The sequence below is a fragment of the Dipodomys merriami genome, unplaced genomic scaffold, assembly GCF_024711535.1.
Source record: "Dipodomys merriami isolate MVZ:Mamm:240054 unplaced genomic scaffold, mDipMer1.0.p SCAF_16, whole genome shotgun sequence".
In the NCBI taxonomy this organism is placed as follows: domain Eukaryota; kingdom Metazoa; phylum Chordata; class Mammalia; order Rodentia; family Heteromyidae; genus Dipodomys; species Dipodomys merriami.
In genome coordinates, this window is record NW_027202937.1 from 24,655,757 (window position 1) to 24,679,938 (window position 24,182).

The 24,182-nt window shown below is 40.7% G+C and overlaps 1 protein-coding gene across 7 annotated transcripts in view; it reads right to left on the reverse strand.

Annotated features, from left to right (window-relative positions):
* The window catches only part of Phactr1 (phosphatase and actin regulator 1), a 434,482-nt gene that overhangs the window by 252,340 nt on the left and 157,960 nt on the right, over positions 1 to 24,182 (reverse strand). The window contains exon 1 of one of the 7 annotated variants that reach the window (XM_070024556.1): positions 2,401 to 2,619. The exons of 5 other annotated variants lie outside the window; for them this stretch is intronic. The gene's annotated coding sequence lies outside the window, so the exon portion shown is untranslated. Of the gene's footprint in view, positions 1 to 1,883; positions 1,986 to 2,400; positions 2,620 to 24,182 lie in introns of those variants that run through there. One more of the 7 variants, XM_070024557.1, reaches the window with a different exon arrangement.

The following is a 24,182-nucleotide window of genomic DNA, read 5'->3' on the forward strand; positions in this document are numbered from 1 at the left end:
CTATGCCTCCATCAGAAAGGGAAAGACTTGGAAAAAATTATATTAAGTGAAGTAAGCCAGGTGCAAAGAAACATAGATCCCATGGCTTCCCTTATTTGCAATAACCAAGACAAGCAGAAATGGATAGATAAGTTGATGTTAGGCAAAATGAACCCCAAGATACGGACTCAAATGAGTTTTCTTTCTTGCGATTGTTTCTAAAATATTTATAAGATGATTTCTTTGTGTTTTGTATGTCTCTCCCCATGGTATAACCCCTGTTTTCACTGTATTTGATGTTGGTATAATTTGGGGAAGGGAAGGAAAAAAACGAATTGTTTAAATAGGGATACAGGTGGACCCATTGCAACAATGAGATGTATAAGAAGTTATGTCAAAAAACGAACTTTACAACTTTGACGTGTGGGGGGTTGGGGTGGGGGGGAAATGGTAGAGGATGGTAAGGGGAAACAAAGGAGGAGGCAATGATGCTTGATAAGAAATATACTCATGTAATTATAACCCCTCTGTACAGTATTTTCACAATAAAAAAGGATGTCTGCAAGCTTTTCTGATGTATTACAAATATTTATAGTACCTATAGTATCTATATCTCAAATATATAGGCTCATGGGACCTTTCAGCTTTGTTGTTTAGTTTTATCTGTGGGGCATCAGACTAGATGAAGGGAATAGAGCCCCACGAGAAAAGATGGTAGAAGTCCATGACACCCCTCCCTTCGAAGTCTTCTCAAATGTAGTCTGTGGCCTTGGAGATCTAAGAATCTCAAAATCATTTTTATTCAGAAATTCAAATGTCCTTTCATATGAATAATTGTACTGCTCTAAAGAGTTGTTTAAGTTAGACACATTCAATTTCTGCATAATTTGCCCCAAAATAGAAGTAAGGTGAGAAAGGGAAAAAATGTAACAACAACTTGAATCTCTCTCAGTATTGTCAGGATATATTCTCTTTGGATGCTAACATCACCAGATTATGTTTAGGACATCTCATGTGGCCAAGAGAAGAATAACAATTAGAAAATTGTGACAATGAGATGTAAAAGACACTAGGTAGAAAACGAACTTTACAACTTGTGGGGTGGGGGTGGGGAGGAATTGGGGATGTGGGGAGGGAAGGGATGGTAGGGGAAAACAAAGGAGGAGGTAACAGTGTTTGATAGGAAATGTACTCAATACCTTGCTCATGTAACCGTAACCCCACTGTACAGTATTTTTACAATAAAAAACATACTTAAAAGAAAAGAAATGAGCTCTCCAAACTAATGCCTGGCCTATTTCTCAGGTACTATACAAACTGTTACAAAACCACTCCATTAAAGAAATTCTTAGGCACAATGAGCTGGTAACAGTTCCTGTGTTGCTGTTTATCTCTATTTCGACGCACATGTCAAAATACGATCCCATCAAATTTGGCCCCTGTGTTTTCAAGTCATCTTTCCATTGCCACTTTTCTACTGTGTTTCTTTGAGCCCCATTTCCTCAGAAGAACTGCTTTGCCCCTTTCCTGTCTTTTTTTTCAGTCTGAAACTTCCTGAGATTGGGAAGAGCTTGCTCTCTCAGCCTGCATTACAGGGCTTCCAGCCCCTTCACTCTGCAGAGAGATTTGCCTAAAAAAAAAAAAAATCAAAAACCAAAAACACAACAACAAACAAACAAACAAACAACCCCCCCCCACACCAGCTTTAGAGGCAACTACGTGAACACCAGATTCAAGAATTTCAAATCCAGACATCCTGCAATATGGGCAGCTCCTACAATAGGTAAATTCTCTAAAGCACACAGTGCCCCAAACCCATGGGGGAAAAAAAAACCCCTACTGATCAAAATCAACAACAAGAAACTCAAAAAGCACCCAAATAGTGCCAGGTTCCTCGTGCGTACCTTCAACACCACCTCGAGTTCTTGCTTCCTACATGTGTTCTGCCTCCTAGGGCTGTTTGCTGGCTCTCCAAATAGCCTGGCTTTCTCCAACTGAGCACGAGTCTCCGCCAGCGCCAGGCGCTGCAAATCCACATGCTACACACACAGCCTTGCGGTGCCAGGCAGCCCCTTCGTCTTCCATCCCCCCTCCGCCCCCGTGGTGCCAGTGCCCTGGCTGCTAACCAGCTCGTCGGGTGCAATGAGAAGGACCAGGAGCCAACTAGGAGTTGGGGAGGGGGAGAGGATTCAACTCACCCTGCGCTAGGTGGCTAAGCATCTGGATAGGAGGGGTCCATTTTCCCCCCCCCTTTAAACCTCACTCCCCCCCCCCCCCCCCGCCCTCCAGGCTTCCTCCAGCCTCCTTCAGAAATATTCTCCTCCTCCTGGGCGTGACCTGCGGGCACACAGACATCAGCAAGCAGCCGCCCGCCCACCCCCAGCCTAGCCAGGACACAGGCACAATGCCACCTCCTCTTACCTCCACAAAAGCCCCAGTGCTCTAAAGCCCAGCTACAACCGGCAGGGAGTCCTGTTTGGTCCCGGGCATGGGAGGCCACCGGTGTGTGTCAGAAGCAGGGGGCATCTCGGAAGGAAATATGGGTGGGGGTGGGGAAGTCCCAAAGCAGACCTTCCACCAGACCTGCGGACCCTCACCAGACCTGCCCTGGGCCTTCCCAGAGCTCCCCCAGGCTTCTGACTCCGCCTGCTTGCCCGGCTGCTCCTGCCTCCTGGGGAGATCGGAAGATCGCAAGGAAATTGCTCTTTACAAGTCTGCAACTCACAGCCTGAGCGTTTTTCTTTTTCTTTTCTTTCTTTTCTTTCCTTTTCTTTTCTTTTCTTTTCTTTTCTTTTCTTTTCTTTTCTTTCCTCCTCCTCCTCCTCCTCCTCCTCCTCCTCCTCCCCCTCCTCCCCCTCCTCCTCCTCCTCCTCTTCCTCCTCCTCCTCTTCATTGGTTGAGCTTTTTAACATGCAGTTTGTCTCCTTCTGCAGGGAATTATTCTGTGATCCTGTCACCTGACTTAGAGCAGCTCCCTTGGATAATTCATAGTGGGCTATTTGAGTTCTAATCAGATAGCTAATCTCCTCCTCTTGGCCCCTCATCTAAGTCAACATCTGCTACCCCCACCCTCAACTTGCCCTTCCACAGAAGGGTAGACACTCAAAAAAGGAATGGTAATTAACCTTTCTTCAACCTTTGCTAGGGGAACTGCCACCACCTTCTTCCTCCTCCTCCCCCTCCTCCTCCCCCTCCTCCTCCCCCTCCTCCTCCCCCTCCTCCTCCCCCTCCTCTTCTTTCTTTCTCTTCTTCTTCTTCTTCTTCTTCTTCTTCTTCTTCTTCTTCTTCTTCTTCTTCTTCTTCTTCTTCTTCTTCTTCTTCTTCTTCTTCTTCTTCTTCTTCTTCTTCTTCTTCTTCTTCTTCTTCTTCTTCTTCTTCTTCTTCTTCTTCTTCTTCTTCTTCTTCATGTGCTTATGTTTCCTCCCAAGCACCAGCACCATTGAGTTAGCAGAGATTTCCCAAGCTGCATCTGTACCAGCTTCCTTGATTTTCACTTAGAGCAACTCCGTGTAGATTGGGTAAGTCACTGAATGGATTTTGAAATGATAGACAGTGCCATGAACTGTGAAGTTCTGTAGATTTATACCACATGTGCACACAAAACCTAACATCTACAATGCTTAGTATTATTGCCACATATCTAAATTCTGCAGAACGCCAGTGGGGTAGTTGGAGTACCCAACCCCTTTGCTCTGACCTTGATCTCCTCTAGCCCCCTCAATTAAGCATAATATCAAGTAAAAACTGCCTGGGTGCTAAACAAACATCTCTTACAAGACAAGCCCCAATCACCCAGACTTTACTAGTCACATCACAGTCCCTAAAGCCAATTGACAGATCTTTTGCAGCTACCAACCACCATCTTAGGTGAATAATGAGAATGATTTTATTCTTTCCTAATTCCCCTGTCTTAGCACATGCCATCTCCATCCACATGATGTTAATCGGGGGGCCAGCATATTCAGAGGCTTGGCTTTTTGAGAAATGGAAAGAGCTCTCTTTAAGAGCTCTTTGAGAAACTGAAAACAACAATGCACTAAGTGATCAAGATTTAAAGATTTAGTCTGTTCACTTGTTCACCGTCAATGCCAAGCAAGATGAACTATATGCATTGTGGACTCTGAGTCTCCTATCTCCCCTAAGTTTGTCAGATCTGGGAAGGATTACTTTCTGTCTGTGAGAACAGGTGATCATATTGACCTGTCTCTTCTGCCTCCTCACCCATATGCACCAAAAAACTGTTTTTTGTTTTTTGTTTTGTTTTTTTTTTTTTGCCAGGTACCATGTTAGGTCTTAGGATCACATTAAAACAGACACCATTAGATGGATGCTGCACCCTCAGAATCACTTTTAATTCTGTGGAACTACCTACATATCCCTCCTGAGGCGAGGTCAGAATAATTACTGTTCTCTTTATCTTCACACAGAGAAGCCAGGAGTATAAGAAGGAATTAGCAGTCAGGTCTATGTATTTAGTGTTCAGATTTGCATAGGAAAAACAAGCTTGTGTAAGAGAAATATCAGTGTGTACACCTGAATGACAGATTGGTGTTTGTTTATGTCTCTCTCTGCAGGTGTAGTAAATAACATACAAGGTGCTATGGCAGTTTGCCATGACAACTTCTCTCTGAATAAGGTGCCAGGCACTGGTGGCTCACACCTGTAATCCTAGCTACTTAGGAGGCTGAGATGTGAAGAACATGGTCCAAAGCCAGGCCAGGCAGTCTCTTATCCATGAGTCTCTTATCTCCAATAAACTACTTGGAAAAAGCTGGAAGTGGCACTGTGGCTCAAGTGGTAGAGCACTGGCCTTGAGCACAAAGAGGCCCAGAGATAGAGCCCAGGCTCTGAGTTCAAGCCCCAGGACGGGCAATAAAATGAAATAAAATAAGAATAAGGCATATTGGGTTGGGTATGGTGGTGTATAACTGTAATCCCAACGGAGCAAACCTAGATGTTGTATCTGAAAACTGAAGCAAAAGTAAAGGGGAGGGGAGGAGCTTGGGACCCCAGTACCAGTTGCTCATGCTTGCAATTCTAACTACTCAGGAAGCTGAGATATAGAAGATCATAGTTCAAATCCAGCTTGAGAAGAAAGGTCCATGATGCTTTACTTCAAGAAAAAGAGGCTGGAGGTATGTCTAAAGACCACCAGTCAAGGAAGCAAGCCAAGTAAACTTGAGGCCCTGAGTTCAAATACTAATATTGTCAGAAAAAAAAGTAAAAAAAAAAAAAAAGAGTAAGGACACATTGGAAGGTAATAGAATATGTCACATCACAAAACCTTTCTTTGTAATGGGCAGAAGAGCAATAATAGAAAATACATTCTTAATCTGTATAGTCATTAACTATTGGACCTGATGAAATATGTCACATCACAAAACCTTTCTTTGTAATGGGCAGAAGAGCAATAATAGAAAATACATTCTTAATCTGTATAGTCATTAACTATTGGACCTGATGAAATCAAGACTAGAATAGGCCAATCCAAACAGAATCTGAGTCATATGTATAATCAATCTTGAATTTTCTAGTAGTGATATTAAAAACACTAGTACAATTATTTTCATAATGTAGTCTATTTAATATATTCAAAATGTGTTCATGTCAATAGGTAATAAGTAAAAAAATTAGCAAAATATTTTGGATTCTTCTCCCAGTACTAAATTTCTGAATTCTAGTATAAATTTTACACTTCTATCACATCTCAGAACTAGCCATATTTCAAGTGCTCCATGGTTATGTGTAGTTCGTAGCTACCACATTTGATGGCCCAACTTTAGATTATATTTGGAATTAGAATTTGTACTTTGAGAACCTATTTGTCTGTTCCTCTTTGGGACTTTTGACAAACTAAATAGCCAAGTCTCAATTGGTTCGGGTCTCAAGGCATAACTCAAGTAGTAATCTCTTGGAGAGGGGGCAGGGTTGAACAGGAAAATTATCAAACATGCTTGGAACTGAAATAGTATTAAAAATTCCCTTTCTTTCATGTCACCATAGTATTGTGAAGATTAATAAAAATCATGGTTTGCAAAAAAAAAATCTTCTTTGGTCTGCCCCAATTGTCCAAATAAATGAGTCAGGGTTACACTTGAGTCTATGCTCTGTGTAGCCTCTCTCCGATCATTTTCTCCAGATTATACAATCTTGTATCTACCATTCTCAATCACGGGTTTGGCCCTAACTGAAGCCATTATGATTCTTTTCCTGATATTCTGGTTTCCACTTTCTACCCTTCAAGTTCATATGCTGTCTTGTCTTCAGTGTGAGCCCATGTCAAAGCAGACATTTAATCATATAGTGTCTCAGCTCATAGACTTTAGTTTTTAAAAACCTATTGCCTTTCAGATAAAATGTATACTGGTTGCTATGGTATGCTAGACAATCATAAACTGGCCTGATGAGCCTTTCCAGTTCATCTCCTCGCTACTTGGTCTTTGATTTTACTTGGCTTGATGATGCCAACATTTCCATGACTGCCTGTCTTTGTTTAAAGTCTACTTCTCTACTCCTCACCAAACAGCAAAATATTTCAAATCTTGCTCAACGGTTGGGCATAGCTTTCTCCTACTTGTGCAGTGCTTTCATTTGTGTTATCACCCCACCTTTGTAAATGAAGGTATCATAGCCAGGACTGATGGGGCAAGTCTATAATCCCAGCCTTCAGGAAGGGGAGACAGACAGATGGCAGATTTGAGGCCATCCTTGTCGACATAGCAGGATTATACTTCACACTCCATCAGAATATATATATATATATATATATACATATATATATATATATATATATATATCATCACACTCCATCAGAATCATGTAATACGCTTGATGAAGACCTCTTCAAAATTAGGAATGATGTTCCATTTACCTTCAAACTCACCTTAGGACACAGGATTTTCCTTATGGGAGGGCTAAATGTCTGGAGAATTTTAGTTCTAGAAGCAATATTCTAGTATTCTTTCTTTCCCATATCTTCCCTTTCCAATTCTATAATCAATTGGTGTATCATCACCACCATTATATAACATTTACTATTATGGCATAATAGCCAATATTTATTAGTGCTTACTAAGTACCATATACTGTCCTACTAAGCATTTTATACGCATCATTTGCTTCCAACAACAAATCAGTAGAGACCACTAATATTTGATAAAAGTGACATCTTGAATAGAGCTCCACACTTTTAATAAGTTAGATAGCTTCTTACAGAGTAAGCATACTTTAACCATTCTGTCTAAAAATCTTGCTCTTTGGTATTTACCCAAAGGAGTTGAAACACACAGACACACACAGACACACACAGACACAGACACACACACAGACACACACACACACACACACACACACACACACTTACACATAAATAGAAGTTTTCTGTCCAAACTTGAATACAATCAGGATATCTTTCAGTTCATGGGTAAGTAAACTGTGGTATATTCAAATGATGGAATATTACTCAATATTAAGAAGAAACAAACTATCAAGCTATGAAGAGACATGATGGAAACTTAAATGCACATTATTAAGTGAAGGAAAGCAAATCTGAAAAGATTACATTCTATTTGAGTCCAACTATATTATAGTTTGGAAAAGACAAAAATCATGGAGACTCTGAAATACCGAGAGTTACAAGAGGGGGGACTGAACAGGGGGTGCACAGGGAGCATACTGAGCACACTCAGTGAATGTGTCGCACCCAAAGTGAACCCTCTTCTTTATCTCATACCATCTTTTTCTTTCCAATTGCCTGTTGGCACCCCGAAAGATGGAAAATACATTGATTTTCATAACTTGTGTTTTCTACCCTTCTTCTTTCCCTTTCCCATCCTCCTTTCTGCCCTCTTGATTTTTTTCTTCTCTCTCCCTCTTTCTCTCTCCCCTTTTCCATTTATAATGTTTAATATGAGCTAATTTTGTCCCATGCTATTCTTGGCCAACTCACTAAAACTCTCTGTATGGAGATCTTTTTGCCAAAGTCATATTAAACTCTCTAAGCTGCTAAACTTAGATCAGTTTGTTTCTGCTCTGCTATGGAAAGTCTGCAATGCAATAAACAAGCAAGGTGTGGGGCCAAGGGATTCTTCTTCAGAGGAAAGAGGGCTGCTTTGCAAGGGGCTTCCCAGAATGAAGGCAAAGCCTGACAGGAACAAGATCTGAGAGCTCCGGCATAATCCATAACAGAACAGTTATTACCTTGTTCCCTGCCAAGTTAGTGCCACTGCCAATCTCAGAGGCCATTTTTCACACTGCTTTTCAGCCAGCTCAGCAGAATATCCCTGTGACAACTTCACTTCGGGAGAGCAACAGGAAAAGGCAGTTTCCCACAGGCTTAGCTTACTCCCTTTAATTCCCTCCAAGGCATCATGTAGAACTGATGTCATGATTGGGGTTCAAAAAGGACTAAGACCAGTGGGAGATGTAAGAGGGGAGAAGAGACATTCTATTGCTGTGCTAACGGGTAAATGAAGGAGATGGTGATTGTAAAAGGCGTGTAAAAGGCTGTGAGTGACGTAGCAAGAGGCCTGGGATTGAATTCTAGTTCTGCTACCTGCTCATTGCAGGCAGGGTATTTAACCTCAGTTTAATGAGCTAGGGAAGAGATGTGCAGAGATGTTATCAGGCATCACTGGTGGGTCTGGTGTAGAGTAGATGGTGAATGCCCCTGGCCACATTGGTGTGTGTGTGTGTGTGTGTGTGTGTGTGTGTGTGTGTGTGTGCCAGCCATGTTGCAGGCTGTATTTTTAAAACTTGTTATTATAAAGGTGATGCACAGAGGAGTGATAGTTACATAAGTCAGCTAAAGAGTACATTTCTTTTTGGATAATGTTACCCCTTCCTTTACTTTCTCCCAGTTTTTCCTTCCTGTCCCCACCCACAAGTTGTATAGTTCATTTTCAACACAGTGCCTTGTGAGTACCGCTGCTGCATTGGTTCACCCTTTGTTACACCATTTCTGTGACCTCCCCCCTTACCTTCTGAAGACAGATAAATGAACAAACAGGACAAAAAGGGGGAAAAAACAAAAATGACAAAGAAAAAAAAACTTCTTCTTTCCATTTCCTAGGGTTCATTGTGATAAATATTATGTTATATGACCAGAGACACATAGGCATTGTGCCTTTGTGCTCTTCCTCTAAGAGTATCCTCCTTTGGTCTCACGGTTTGCAAATTGCAGGCTGTGATTTTTCAAAGACATGACTAACCATACATTCTATCTCACAGGGTCTAGCTGCCCACCCCCATCAAGTGGTAGGACCTAATTCCTCTATCTCTGAATTACAGTTGGGGTTTGTGTGGTTGATATAATTCTTAGAACTGCAAAGACTCCATCATAAAAAAGCAACCCGGCACCAGTGGCTAATGCTGGCAATCCTTACTACACAGGAGAGTAAGATCTGAGGATCATGGTTCAAAGCCAATCCAGGAAGGAGAATTTGTGAAACTCGTCTCCAGTGAACTATCAAAAAACTGGAAGTGGAGGTATTCCTCAAGTGGTACAATGCTAGCCTTGAGTAAAACTGCTCAGGGACAATACCCAGGCCCTGAGTTCAAGCTCCAAGACTGGCATACACACACACACACACACACACACACACACACACACACACACACACACACACACACACACACACACACACACACACACACACACACACACACACACACACACACAGAAAAAGTAACATAGCAAGTGCCTAAGTAGTTAGGCATTTTCCTTCAGTGTTCAGGCTGGAACTCAGGCCTTACCTATGCTCAGTACTGGCTGAGTCATATTTGCAGCCCTGCCTCACTAAGTAGGATTATCCCATCTTGAAGCTGTCAACTGGCAGGGAAGCAGTTAGTTGGGCTGAGGCTATTATGCTACAAGGAAGCTAACCTAGGTTAGATGAAGAGATCAAAGAAAGGGTTTCCAAATATCCTGACTAAACTCCCCAACAATCACTATGGGAACCACAATCTCATGAGTCACTTTAGCCAATGAAGATAAAATATGATTGTTGTTTTAAGCAAGTCAGTGTTCGAGTGATTTGTGAGACAGTAGAAAAGAATGGGGACACTCCAGGAGCTATTTAATAAAGATCCTGAGCAGTCCAAGATAGGATTAGGTGTGAGATAGCGCAGAAGATTGGCTTGCTAATCATTCAGCTACAGGGAAGAAGGTACACCACTCCTAAGTGCTAACATTTTCCTTTCCTCATAGCTGACCCAGGCCAGAGCAATGTGTGGGCATATAGATGTGCGTGTATGTGTGTGTGTGTGTGTGTGTGTGTGTGTGTGTGTGTGCATGTATGAGAAAACACCAGGAGAAGACCCAGTCATCGAGCCACACTGATTAGTGATACGTTCATCAATTTCTTTTCATACTAAATCTGAAAAGTATCAACTCACCTTGGTTTAAGATGACACTTATTAATATCTTCACTTTTTCAAAAGTCATTTTTATTAGTATTTATATACTTTAAAAGTTCGATGGTGAGAAAAATCACTGTTGCTCCTATCTTCAGCGCCCTGCCTGGTTGCAATAGCCTTTCCAACACACATGCCTTTTGGGCCAATTTATGTCTGTCTTGTGTTTAAAAGGATTTGCCTCCCCACATAACCACAGAGGCTTTCCATTGTGAGTTTGGGTTAGGAGGACAGAATCTGCACTGGAAACCACTGCCGTTTTGTTCTTTGGTACTCATGGGCTTTAGCTTTGCCTGTACTGTGGTGAAATTCCTGGTGAATGGAGAAGCCACGTTCTCGATTGCTTTAAAGCCCTTTCTCACATGAATTCATTGCACCTGACTATTTTAATGTTCTGGCTCCATCTCTACATAAGTCTGTTCTATTTTGCTTCAAAATGCTTTTGAGACTTGGCACACCAACAAGGTAACAGGGAGAAATTGCCTGGAAATACAATTTAATATATTAGGAAATTAGTGTGTATTCAAATATTTTATAGCATAAGAGCAGCCTGCACACATTAATGATTAGGAGCATTCAGCAAGACCTAATAGGCAGAGAAATAAAGACTTCCCCACATTCACATCCTTCTGGGGGAAACAATATAGAGCTCAAAGCTCAGGCCCTGGATTCAGGCCAAACTAGTGTTAAAATTGTAGTTGTTATTACTTCAGCTATGTGATCTGTGGCAAGCTAAAAAGGGAATCTAAACAGTGTCTATGTCTTAGGAGATTTGTCAAGATGAATGGTCTGTGTGTCAAGACCTCCGCATCATAACTGGCAGAGGCACATCTTGAATATTATATAGCTTGTCATCACCATCAATGACCCTTTCCAATCACTATAATGGATTTCATTCCTAAAACCTTGTGGGGACTTGAATACACTCCTTTCTTTCTCCAATCATTTAGACAATTTCCCTTTGACCCAAGCCCTATACAACTACATGTTCCAGCCTTCATGCTAATGCCACAATCCTGGAGAACTGTCGCTAGCAATGCAATCCGTTTTAGCTATTTGTACAGCTTATTCCCAGCTCTTGGCCCTGAACTTTCTTCACTGAGTCACTGCACTACTCTATGGTTAGAGCTCTGTTTTAGTTTTCTTTGGTGATTACTGTTTTGCTTTACCTGCAGAATAAATTTTACTAAGGACATACAGTTTAAAGACTACATTTTAAAAGCTATTTGAAAGAATGCATTTGCCATTATGTCACTACTTTGATAACCAAATAGGCTCGATTTAATGTATATAAATGGATTTCAGATGGATTCTTTTAAATGACAAACTTTAAATGGGTTTCATTATGACATTTTCATACATATGCATAATGTCTTTTGACTGTAGTCATCCACGGTTACCTTCTCTTCCTTTCCTCCACCCTCCTGCAGATCCCCCCCTCAGCACAACTTTTCCTAAGTCTGTCAGCCAATCAGCATAACTTTTCCTTGAGCAATGTGGAAAGGTTCACTGAACACTTGACTGGGCGGACATAAGGGAACAGTAACACTGGAAAAGATCAAGGACATTAGAAACTGTCTTCATTTATTTGGACATATATTCTTTTGCTCATTCCATCAACAAGGCTGTTGGTTAACAGCCTTCTCTGAGTTTGTATGGTCTGGCCATAGCAATAAGAATAAAACAAGCCTAGTTTCTGCCTTGTCCAGTTTTCAGATAGGTGGAAAGTAACTGCCTGCCATTTTGCCCTGCATTTGAACAAGACTATGTATCATTCACTATGTAATGAAATCCCTTAGCCATGTCTGAACCTTATCTTCTTCTTTGGTTTACTCTGAGAATTCAAAACATTGACTAAGTGTACCGCTCAATGTGGAAAAGCACACATTTCTTTCCCCAGGGGTCACAGAACTTGTACTAGAGTCAGGAGATAGACCCAGGAGGCTCTGGCTCCATATTTTTGGTTTCAGAGAATTTTTCTATTGATTGGGTTACTTCTTGCTACTTTTAATTTAGTTCCCCCCATAAGCATTCAACTCAATACTCTTTTAAAACAAAATTTTCGGAGAGTGAGTTCAGTGGTAGAGTGCTTGCCTAGCATGCTTGATGTCCTGAGTTTAACTTCCAACACTATAAAAACAAGTAAATTAAGTAAAATTCGGGTTTCCTATACATTTCTTCCATCTCTCTCTTTCTCTTTTAATCAGTGAAGCTTTGTCACTCAGCCACTTCTCCATATGTTAACCGATATGAAAATTATAAAGTAACTAGTGTCACCATAGAGTTAAGCAGGAATAGGTGACATTTTGGGAAGCCAAACTGAATTGGTGGTTTATATAGAAATGGCTCTGCAGAAAGAGTCATGCTGACCACACGGGCAGAAAGAGCTCAGCATTCTATATGGTAATTTACCTACAAGCTGGACTATTACAAAATGCCGTTACTGACCTGAGTGGAAGTGCTCCATTAAAATCTACCCTCAACACAGCTCTGCATGCATAAAGTTTATCTGGACCTCTGAGCTCTCTCCACTATGGGATACAGCATTGTGATTCTTCTCCTCCCTTCAATAACAACACCCCTTCTATGTGATTGTTTTGTTCATGTGTATTAACTATACATGTTAGACTCGTCTGTTTTCTACACACTCTTTCAATGTTGGAGTCTCTCTGGGGTCTTCTCCTGATTTGTTCTTTCCTGCATGGGACTCACTTACCATTGAATCTACTTGTCTAGAATATTCTTTCCTGTACCAACTTCCATTTCTGTAATTTACATCCTTAGCCTCTCTCAGTAGAAACTTATGTTTTCTTTTTAAACTGGCAAATTGCTCTTTGCTCTGCTTTGCTTTGTATGAGGCTTCCAGAACCACCATCCCCAAATCAAGTTAGTGTGTGTGACATCCTTCTCAAAGGTTGATATTTCTTCCCTGCAGAATGGTGCTGAAGATATCCCTGCCAATCTCCCATTGCATGCTTCCTCAGTGTCACATGTTCTGCTATAAAAGTCACCTTAGTATTCTATACCATGTTCATCGTCCTCTAGCTACTTTCTCATCGAGGGACACGCTTCCCTTATTTCCCTTATGTCCCTTATTGTGGCCCTGCCCAATAGAGGCTTCACAGGGTACTGTTCTTAGGCTACGTTCTACCGCAGAACAAGAACATATGTGGTCACTGGTTCTGATTAATACCATTGGGACTAGACCTTCACCTCCCTTCTGAGATTTCATGCACTGTAGCTGGATTAGTTTTGTTTAGCCCAATGTTTTCCAAAACGTAAGCGCTCTTTTTCTGGAAATCTTCAGGAACTAAAGTCTTATAGCTCTACTTTGGAGAATACTAATCTGTTCAAATCTTCTCATTTATACTCCATGTTTCATTTGTCCATTGTTGGAAAATAATTGCTTAACACTATGACTAAGGGAACAATCTCTTTGTGTGATGCTCTGTGTGTGTGTGTGTGTGTGTGTGTGTGTGTGTGTGTGTGTGTGTGTGTGTGTGTTAGTACTAGGATTTGAACTCAGAGTCTTAGCCTATTAATAGGCTTTTTCACTTGTAGCCATACTCTGTCAATTGAGCCATAGTTATTTGGAGATAAGAGTCCCTTGAATTTATCTTCCAGGTCTTCCTCAGATCTTAGCCTCCTTGAGTAGCTAGAATTACAGGTATAAGCCACTAGTTCTCAGTGAGAACATTCTCCCTACAAAGGGGGTACAGCAGAGTCTCTGCTCTCACAGACATTTAGAGTTTTGCCTGAATGGCAGAGAACTAAACATGCAATGACCACAAAGCATGGTAAAAGCTATAACAGGGGAGATAGAGTTGTGGCCACACAAAGCAGGAGGACTTGATTAGTGTGGGCAGTAGTGAGGGGGGGCTTCTGGAAGGAAATAGTTTTCTACAGACACCTGAGGAGAAGTAGGAGTTAGTAGGTGCAAGTCAAGGACAGGCCAAGAAAGCCATGTGGATCAATGACTATGGAAAAACACTCTAACCAGAGGGAGCTTGGGATGTCTGGGAGACTAAAAGAAGTCTCAGGGCTGGGATGTAGCTCAGTGGCAAAGCGCTTGCCTAGCAAGTGCAACGTCCTGGGTTCGATCCCCAGTACCAAAAAAGAAAAGACAAAAAAAAATACAGTTAAAAGAAGTCTCAACCCAAAAGTGACCATTGCGTCTTCCATGTCTTAAAAATATTTTTATTGTTATTCTTAGGGTGATGTAGAGAAGGGTTACCATTTCATAAGGCATGTCAGGAGTACATTTCTTTTTGGACAATGTCACGCCTTCCTTTACTCTTTCCCCATTTCCCCCTCCCATCCCTACGCACAAATTGCATAGTTAATTTTCAGTATTCCATGTCTTTGCCCCTCTACCCTGTTGGGTCTACAAAGGGGATGTTCAGTGTATGTTTGAACATTACAGTAATCTGGTCAATTATCTTAGTAGGATGGATAGGATCTTTTGAAGCACACAACCATATGCATACCCCCTCTGAGGCTTAATAAAGTCTAAATAAGAACGTTTATTCTAAAAATAGATCTACTGTTAAAATATTTAGAACTATATTAACTATCCTTTGATTAATATTTTGAGTAAAAAGATTAAATATAGATATGTAATTGTGAGTGGAGAGGGTTATTCTTAATTAAATCCATTGTTATTTAATCCTCCTTAACATATTTTCCATTCTTTGGTCAAGTAGCAAATAGAGACAAGCTGAACTGTAACTGGACAGACTGAACTAGAAACTTAGGACTTGAGTGTCCCCAAGAGCTCAGAAGTTGGACCCAGGGTCTCTCTCTCTCTCTCTCTCTCTCTCTCTCTCTCTCTCTCTCTCTCTCTCTCTCTGCAGCTGTCCTGTATGGCTTTGTTAATTCTCTGACTCACTGTCATTCTGCCTTTTCTTCCATGGTTGCTGTCTGTAATAAATGAAGAGCCTCTCCTTGGGTTATCAGTAGAACAGAGGGTAATGTCTACTAATCAATGAAAAGAAGTGGTGCAATGTAGTGGAATTGGAGACAATTAATTCCATATGACATTTGACATTGTTACAGTTCATAAAAGAACTTGGGATCTAAATATACAGAACTTTCATCTTTTAGCACTAATTTTTCCAGTATCCCAGCAAAAGGAAGGCAACTCAAAGGAGAGATGCATGGAAGATCTATGGATCCACAGTATTATACACTCTTACATATAACCTCAAATACAAAATACATTTATATGTGCCATTCAGATCTTATGAATTTCCAAATAGCTTACAAACTCTGGAAATGATTATATGTTGGCAGGTGCAAATTCAAAACCAGTGGAAATTTTATTTTCTTAGCAACAACGTTTGTCACCAAATAAGGACTCCTTCATATTCATGGAAGCAGGAAGAGGAAGGGTCAAACAACTCTCCAAAGAAGAAGTACAAATGGCCAAAGAATGCATGAAGGAATGCTCAACATCCCTGGCCCCAAAGGAAATGTAAACCAAAATGACACTGAGAATCTGCCTCATCAAGAATACAGACAACAATGCTAATGAGGGCGCAGAGAAAAAGGAACCCACATATACTCTTGGTGGGAAGGTAAACTAGTGTAGCCACTATAGAAATCAGTATGGAGGTTCCTCAAAAAACTGAAAATAGAGCTTCCATATGATCCACTTAAGGAACCAGCCCAAATCCCTCCCTACAACTGATGAACAGAAAAAAGAGAATGTGGTACATATACACAATGGAGTATTATTCAGTCATAAAGAAGAAGGGAATTATGTTGTTTCCAGGTAAATAGAAATGGAGATCATCCTGTTCAGGAAAACAATAGTTGCATTCGATGTCACTCTCCATTATTGGAGATGGAAAAGCCTACATTGCACAAATTAGCATCATTAAAGTCAAGTTTAATAAGAAAGTCTCAAACCACACCTTCTTTCTACATGTCAAAGCTAGCATGAGCTAGGATCTGACACAGGGAGATGCACAGAAGTGTGTTTTGGCTAATACTTGGCAGCATATATCTGTCAAGACTTTCCATGTACTGTGAATTCCAACCTGAGTCCTGGCCAACCATCATAAAGCAATGTTACCACCACTGCATATTTTACCAGCCTAATTAGAAACTCTCCTGGACTGTTACCTTATGATTGAAGTTGTTAAAAAAGAGTCACTCTAAATCCATCCACTGAGGCTCTCCGGAGTTAACTGGGAACCTTTTATAACCTTGTAATATATTAAGGACCCATCTTTAAGCCTTAAAATTTTTTCTCAGTTCTAGCCTATGTTGTGAGTTATTTAATTGCAACAGGAATGTGTGTACCAAGAATCATTCTTTAATTAGTCTAAAGCTAAAACAGCAGTTGTTAAATGTGTGATGTGATCTGAGGCTGTGGGATGTGCTTTGGTGGCTGTGTGGCAGAGACAGCCAGGCTGTTCAGGTTTTATTTTTAAAGCGTAGGTAATTATAACTTAAACCAACAGCAGGGGGGAAATGAATCATGGATTTGTTTCACATATATGGTTTCTTTCCCCTCACCTTCAAGCACTGGGTTTCTGACAGCGTTTACCTAGCTAGTGAGGTGTTACTCTGCATCCTGACAACTTAAGCATCTGGGAGGTGATCACACAACTGTATAGTAAACATTTAGAGATGGATACTTGCCACTCAATTCCTTATAAGATGGGGGAAAACATTTGCTCACTTGAATTCAGTACATTTGCTTGATATAAAACTTGAACCATCAGCAGGTAGTATTTTGATATAAGTGGAAGGTTTTGGACTGGATAAATCGGGAAAGCTGGGTTCAAGTCCATGCCTGCCAGGGATTGCTGCAGATGGTATATCCTAGCTCATGGGCCTTAGCTCTCTGAGGTCATATGTGGTCTGAAATGCTCAAATTCTCCTCATCAGAGTGATGTGACAATAAGGAAGACTAGACCCGCATGGGAGTTAGGCAGCTACAACCACTTGGCTAATCTCCTGCTTGTCTCCCATTTTCATGAGACATGAGTCAGCTTTGAACTTGGCTGGGATTCTGACTGATAAGAAAAAGAGTTGTCAGGAGCAAAGGGGCTTGTTGACAGGGACGCTGTTAGTAAATGTGGGAGACTGCGGGAATTTCTGCTTTGGGGTTATCTAAGGCAATCTATCTCTCGCTTGAGGAGAAACCAAGATGACATCGGAATTAAAGGCTCTACAACTCTGTTTTCAATGGCTTCTCATTATCCATGGATGAGGGTGGGCTCCCAGCTCTTGAAAGCTAATAGTCTTGGCTCTGTTCCAGTATGATTTTTGTGTGTGTGTGACACAAAGCAGTTTCTGTATATCCTTTTTCAATCTTCTTTAGGGAAACCATATCACATACTGATCAGGAGTGTACACATGTTCACAGCAGTCTTAATTTGTAATAGTAACAACTGGAAATGGCCCATGTCTTTAACAGATGAATGGACAGATTGTGGTGCATCTGCACAATGGAACACTGTTCAGAAATAGAAAGGCACCTATCTTATCTGGAAAAACATGGATAAATTGGAAAATAATTCTGATGACCCTCCCTAAAAAGAATCTATCCTGCAGGATTCTATTTACATAAAATGTTCAAAATTCCACACCACTGTATAGTGAGGGAAAGCAAATTTATGGTTGCTTGGAGATAGGGACATGAAGAAAGATGGAGGGAGGGAGGGATCAAGTAGGCAGAAAGAGTAGATGGAAGGAGTGGATTAATGGGATATTATTATGTCAAAAGTTCTCAAACTGTACACCTTAAATAGCTGCCCAACTACTGCATATCAGTTATACCTCAATGCAGCTTTTAAAAAAATCATCTTCTTCTAGCTATGTAGGCTCCAGTGAGTTATTGGGGTCAGCTATGAAGGAGAGAGATGTAATAATAACTCCTCCCTCACAAAGTTGCCAGGAAGATGAAATAAGTGAATGTTTTTAAGTGTTCCATGAAATTAATTCTAAGAAAACAAAGAGAATTTCCTTTTATCTTTTACAGTGCATTTTGTTCTATTAAAAGTCAAGATTAATTACTCATGTAACTGTAACCCCTCTGTACAGTATCTTTACAACAAATCAAGATTAAGCCCAACCCAGGTGACTCAACCTATAATCCTAGCTACTCAGGAGGCTGAGATTTGAAAGATCACTGTTTGGAGCCAGGCTAGGCAGAAAAGCCAATGAGAGTCTATCTCTAACTAACCAGCAAAAATGTGGGTTGGAGGAATAGATCAAGTGGAAGAGCACCAGCCATGAGCAAGAAAGCCAAGTGAGAGTAGAAGGCCATGAATTCAAGCCCAGGTACCATTCAAAACAAAAAGGAAGTTATATTAGTCTCTTTAAGAAATAGCAAATTGAAATTAACTTACATAGGCTTTCATATTTCTGCTCAGCATCCTGTCTGGGAACTTGTTTCCCTAAAGTAGTAATGTTTTCCCAGCCACTTTCTTTTCCATCGTAAACCCTCTCAACATCTGACATTTCACTGTGTATTTGCTTTGTTTATTCCTTTCCTCTTTGTCTCCCACTGGAGCAAAAGCTCTCTGAGATCAGAGGCTGTTTGGCTCCCTGTCACATAAAGGTCACTCAATGGATCCGGGTTAAGTGTTGAATCAATAGTGGCTACATTGTCTCACAAGGACTGCCCTGGCCCAGGTGGCAGTAATGGCAGCTGCACAGTATAATTGTTCTGGGATGGTTGTCATTGCTAAGATAGAGTTGCTTGTCAAGTGCCTGTGTTCATATGCCCTATGATTTTGTGCCTAACAGGGAGAAGTATCTGGGTAACAGGGAGAAGTATGTGGGCAGCAAGAAGACCTGACATTGGTTACAAGATTAGGGTCTGAGACAATTACTAAAACATGAAGAATAGAAATCTAAGATTTAGAATACGCTCTTCACTCCTATTTTGTAGTCAATAATGATGTGCGTGTGTGCACACGCATGCACGTGCATGCATGTATGTGTGCATGTGTGTGTGTGTGTGTTTTAATGAAATCCAAGCAAAAAGTCACTTCTGTCCTCTAGTGGCCTTCAAAACTACAGCCGATTTGCTCAGTCGCTCAAGACTTATCCCTGCTGAATTCATTCCTTCTGTTTAATTCTGTGAATAGAGATCACAAATCTGCACCTCAAAGCATTCAATTCTTGACTTGCTTCCCTTTGTCTACTCTCACTCTTCCTTGCCAGGTTTACCACAGATGCTATGTCTTTAGGATTAATGCGCATTCACTGTGAACTCTTTCATAAGCACACATCAGATCAGTAATCTGTGGAGTATTTTCTTGGGTTTGCTGTTGTATTGCAATCAGTCCTCACGAGCAATTTTATTTGACAACTGTTCATAAGCAGATCATCAAATTATCCTCATCTTGAACCTTCTCCTCAAATAAACAGCAAATGTTCAATGCATACCAAAGACTTCCTTAGTTTGCAGTTATCATCTTTTGTATTTTAATGATCTCACTTTATCTTTTTATTGCTGCAATTACATTCTAAATTTTGTGCAGACACTTTAATGCCTTGGGCTAGATTAATCAATTAATATTACAATTATTATTACACCAATACAGATATAAGTAGCTGGGTGGTAGGTAGCTCCAGATACATTATTTTAATTCCGAATAAAGTGAATCTGGCTGTAAAAAAGCAAATGAAAAACAAACAACAAAACTCAGATTTTTTTTAAACTGGAAAAAGGGATATTTCCTAAAATTCTAAAGGGGTTTCAAGTTTGAGTTTCAATTAGTTTGGGGATCCCAAAAGGTTGATAATTAAAGGATTTCCCACAAAGTGGCACTATTGGAAGGTGGTGGAGTATCTAGGGGATGGAGCCTACGGGGAGATCCATAAGTCATTGTGGGTGTGCCTTTTTCCATTGTTGGTCCTGGCACTTGAATCCAGGGCTTGGGTGCTGTCACTGAGCTTTTGCCCTCAAGGCTAGCGCTTTACCACTCTGAGCTTCTGTGCTACTTCTGGTTTTTCTGGTGGCTAATTGGAGATAAAAGTTTCAGACTTGCCTGCTTCTGCTGGCTTCAAACTGTGATCCTCAGATCTCAGCCTCCTGAGTAGCTAGGAGTATAGACATGAGCTACTGGCACCCAGCTTGGGTGTCCCTTTGAAAGGATTCTGTCTCCTTCTCCTTCTGCCTCTCCCTTTCCTTGTCCTTCTCCCTCTTCCTCTCCTTCCTCTTTTATTCTCTCTTTCTCCCATTGACAGGCTCGTGCATTGCTAACCACCAAGTGTTGGCACAGCTGAGGGACAGGCCTTGCCAGCCTATGAACTCACAGAAGTGTTAGGTAAATAGATCTTTTCTCTTTGTAGAATCTGTTGTCTTGGGTATTTCATTGTACTAATACAAAACTGAATAATGTTGATAGACTTTATTTGTTTTGGTGTCATGTCAAGCCTGTTTTTTTCATACATGTGTCTTTCTTCAAGGGATTATCTATTTTTCTCTTATCATACAATCAGCAGTCCCAGCAGTGGCTTTGTTTACAGGCTGTTGGTGAGTTAGGAGTTTGAGAAGGTTGTGAGAACATTAGGTTCCAGACCATAAAAGGAAACATCTCAGTACCATGTATGAGCTCCCAACTTAGTGCACAGGTCTCTAAGGAACCTGTGCACCCAGGCCCAGCAGCCATGATGAGTGTGGGCCAAATGCACAACCAAGCCAGTTCTTGGCTCAGCAAGAATGATGTGATTAGACAGAAATAAAATAAGGAAGAAAGGGCCCTAGTTACTTCAGGAGTCCCAGGGAAAATACTTCTCTCCCACAGTACCTCTGAAGCCAAGCATGTACTTCACCCACTAAACACACACATACATGCATAGTCGCATTCATTCAGAAAATAACACAACACTTCTGTGTGGCAACATTAGTATATAATTTCTCGCATTTTTGCTTCGTAGTCTCTGAACTATGGGCCTGTTTTGCTCCCATGTGGGATTATAGACCCACTGAATATAGTAATATCAATGGGAGACATTTATTAAGCATTAGCTATGGCCCATACAATATCTGTCATGCCATCTAATCCTCATAGATTAGGTACAGTTGTCTCCATTTTACCCTGACTGTTTCAGTAACCTGCTTCTTCCTTCTGTTCCCAAATCCATCTCCACTTGCCTTTAGAGAGAAACAATGCAGCCTACAGGTGTGGAGTGGCTGAGCTTGGGCCCCACATGAAGAGAGTGACAGATCCTGCTCTGAAATCCTCATCTAGGAAGGAATTTCAAAACACACTTTTATTCCTTAATTTGCAATTGGGATGAACATTATTCCAAAATATCTCTGAAGATGAAAATCACATATTTTTGTAATTTAGTTCCAGTTTTCATCATTGTATAGAACTTTACATACATACATACATAACCAGACTTCTTTCATTTTAATTTAGGCTTAGGCATTTCTTAAGTAACCATCTCAAGAGATCCTCAATCTTCAGACATTCTAGTTATTATTTATAACTCCAAGACATTTACTAAATCATTGTTTATCTTTTTCTCATTTAAGCTAAACAGTTCCAATTCCTTAAGTAATAATATCTTTACATACACACATAGATCTTTCTCTCTCTTTAAGTACATATATATATATATATATATATATATATATATATATATATATACTTTTTTTAAAAGACAGGATCTGGTTATGTAGCTGAGGGTGGCCTTGAATTCACAATCCTCCTTTCTCAGCCTCCTGAATATTGGGATTACAGGAGTGCACTGTCACACCAGATAATGACATCCATTTAATTATGATGGATCCAAGTGGTATCCTAAGTCCTTTTGTTCATTTTATCCATATAATAATTAATACATAAAAGTAATCTTAAAAATAGCTGCTATAGCCTTATTCAGTTATGCAGAGGAGGAGACTGAGGTTTAGCAAGTTAAGCAAATGGCTTGGGTTACAGAATTTGGAAGTCATCAGGCTGAAGTTCACAAGGACATGAACCAAACTCTTGTGTGTGACTTTTTGGAGAGTTTTCTTCGAAGATGAAGTGCTTCCTCAAACTTCCTTTGTCCCTCCCACTCTCTAAGAAGAAGTAACAGAAGCTGGAGAAACCATTGAAGCTACATGTAGAGAGAATAGTCCTGGACTGCTACCTTCTAGACCCATACATCTCTATCTTGTCTAAGGGATCCTTGCTGGGTGTGGCAGCACATGCCTGTAATCCCAACACTGGTGAGGGAGAAGCAGGAGGATCACATGAGCTCAAAAACAGGCTGAGCTATACAGAAAGACCATGTCTTACAAAATAAACATTAAAGAAGGGGAATGGGGAGAGATGGGGGAGAAGGATGGGAGGGATGATATAGATTAAGATACATTGTACTCATAACCTGATGTCTAGAATTGATAGCTCTTTATACAAGTACATAATGAAAAAATTAAAAGCCAGGTGCTGGTGGTTCATGCCTGTAACCCTAGCTACTCAGGAGGCTGAGATCTGAGGACTGCAGCTCAAAGCCAGCCTGGGCAGAAAAGTCCATGAGATTCTGATCTCCAATTAACCACCAGAAAACTGGAAGTGGCACTGTGGCTCAAGTAGTAGAGCACTCACCTTGAGCTCATGGACAGTGCCCAGGCCCAGAGTACAAGCCCCATGAGCAAAATAAATGAACAAATAAATAAAATAAATTAAAAATTAAAACAGGACAAAGCATAAAAATGGGGGCACTTTTGGCTAAAGAAGCTACACCTTTAGCATAATTACCTAGGTGGTTATGATGTTAGTTAACTTTCTGAGCTCAGGATTCTAGATTCATGGTACAGATATATCCTTTTTCACACCTAGTGATAGCATCCTTCTATATCTGTATCAGGTTGGTACTAAGTTCCCCTGAGGATACCAAAGCTCATTGAGTGCTTAAGTTCCTTACATAAAATTATGTATTTACACATATTCTCCTATACATATTAAGTCATCCCTATATTACCTGTAATACCTGATACAATGCAAATGCTACATAAATAGTTATTATATTGCTAAAAAAAATAAAAGTCTTCATAAGGCTGTGTGCTGGTAGCTCACACCTGTAATCCTAGCTACTCATAAGGCTGAGATCTGGAGATCACCATTTGAAGCCAACCCAGGAAATTCTTATCACCAATTAACCAACAAAAAGCCAGAAGTGGATCTGTGGCTCAAGTGGTAGAGTGCCACCCTTGATTAAAAAAAAAAGCTAAGGGAGGGCTAGGATGTAGCTCAGAGGCAAAGCACTTCCCTAGTAAGTGCAACATCCTGGGTTTGATCCCCAGTACCAAAAGAGAAAAGACAAAAAAAAAGTACAGTTGTTTTTTTTAAAAAAAAGGTAAGGGACAGCACTGAGTCCCTGAGTTCCAGCCCTAGTACTGGCACACACACACACACACACACACACACACACACACACACACACACACACACACACACACACACACACACACACACACACACACACACACACACAGAGAGAATAGATTCAATTTTTGCCCTGAATATTTTCAGTAGAAGGCTGGTGGAATCCCTGAATGCAGATCCTGTGGATACAGGGCTCGGTATACCTGCTAACTGGCCTGGAATTGCATTTACTTCTACCTCTTCCAGTCAGCTGAGGCCCCTCCAGCCTCTGTGTCCTCCTCTGTAATGATCTACTACTTTGTGTTGAGCTGGGAGAAATTTCAGGGGGCAGCAGACTCTGAAGGACAGAATTAGTTGTCAAAGCGAATACACAAATGCTTTGTTAATGATACAAATAAATACTATAGTTATCATACACTTGAGTAGTTGTTCTGAGGACCTTCC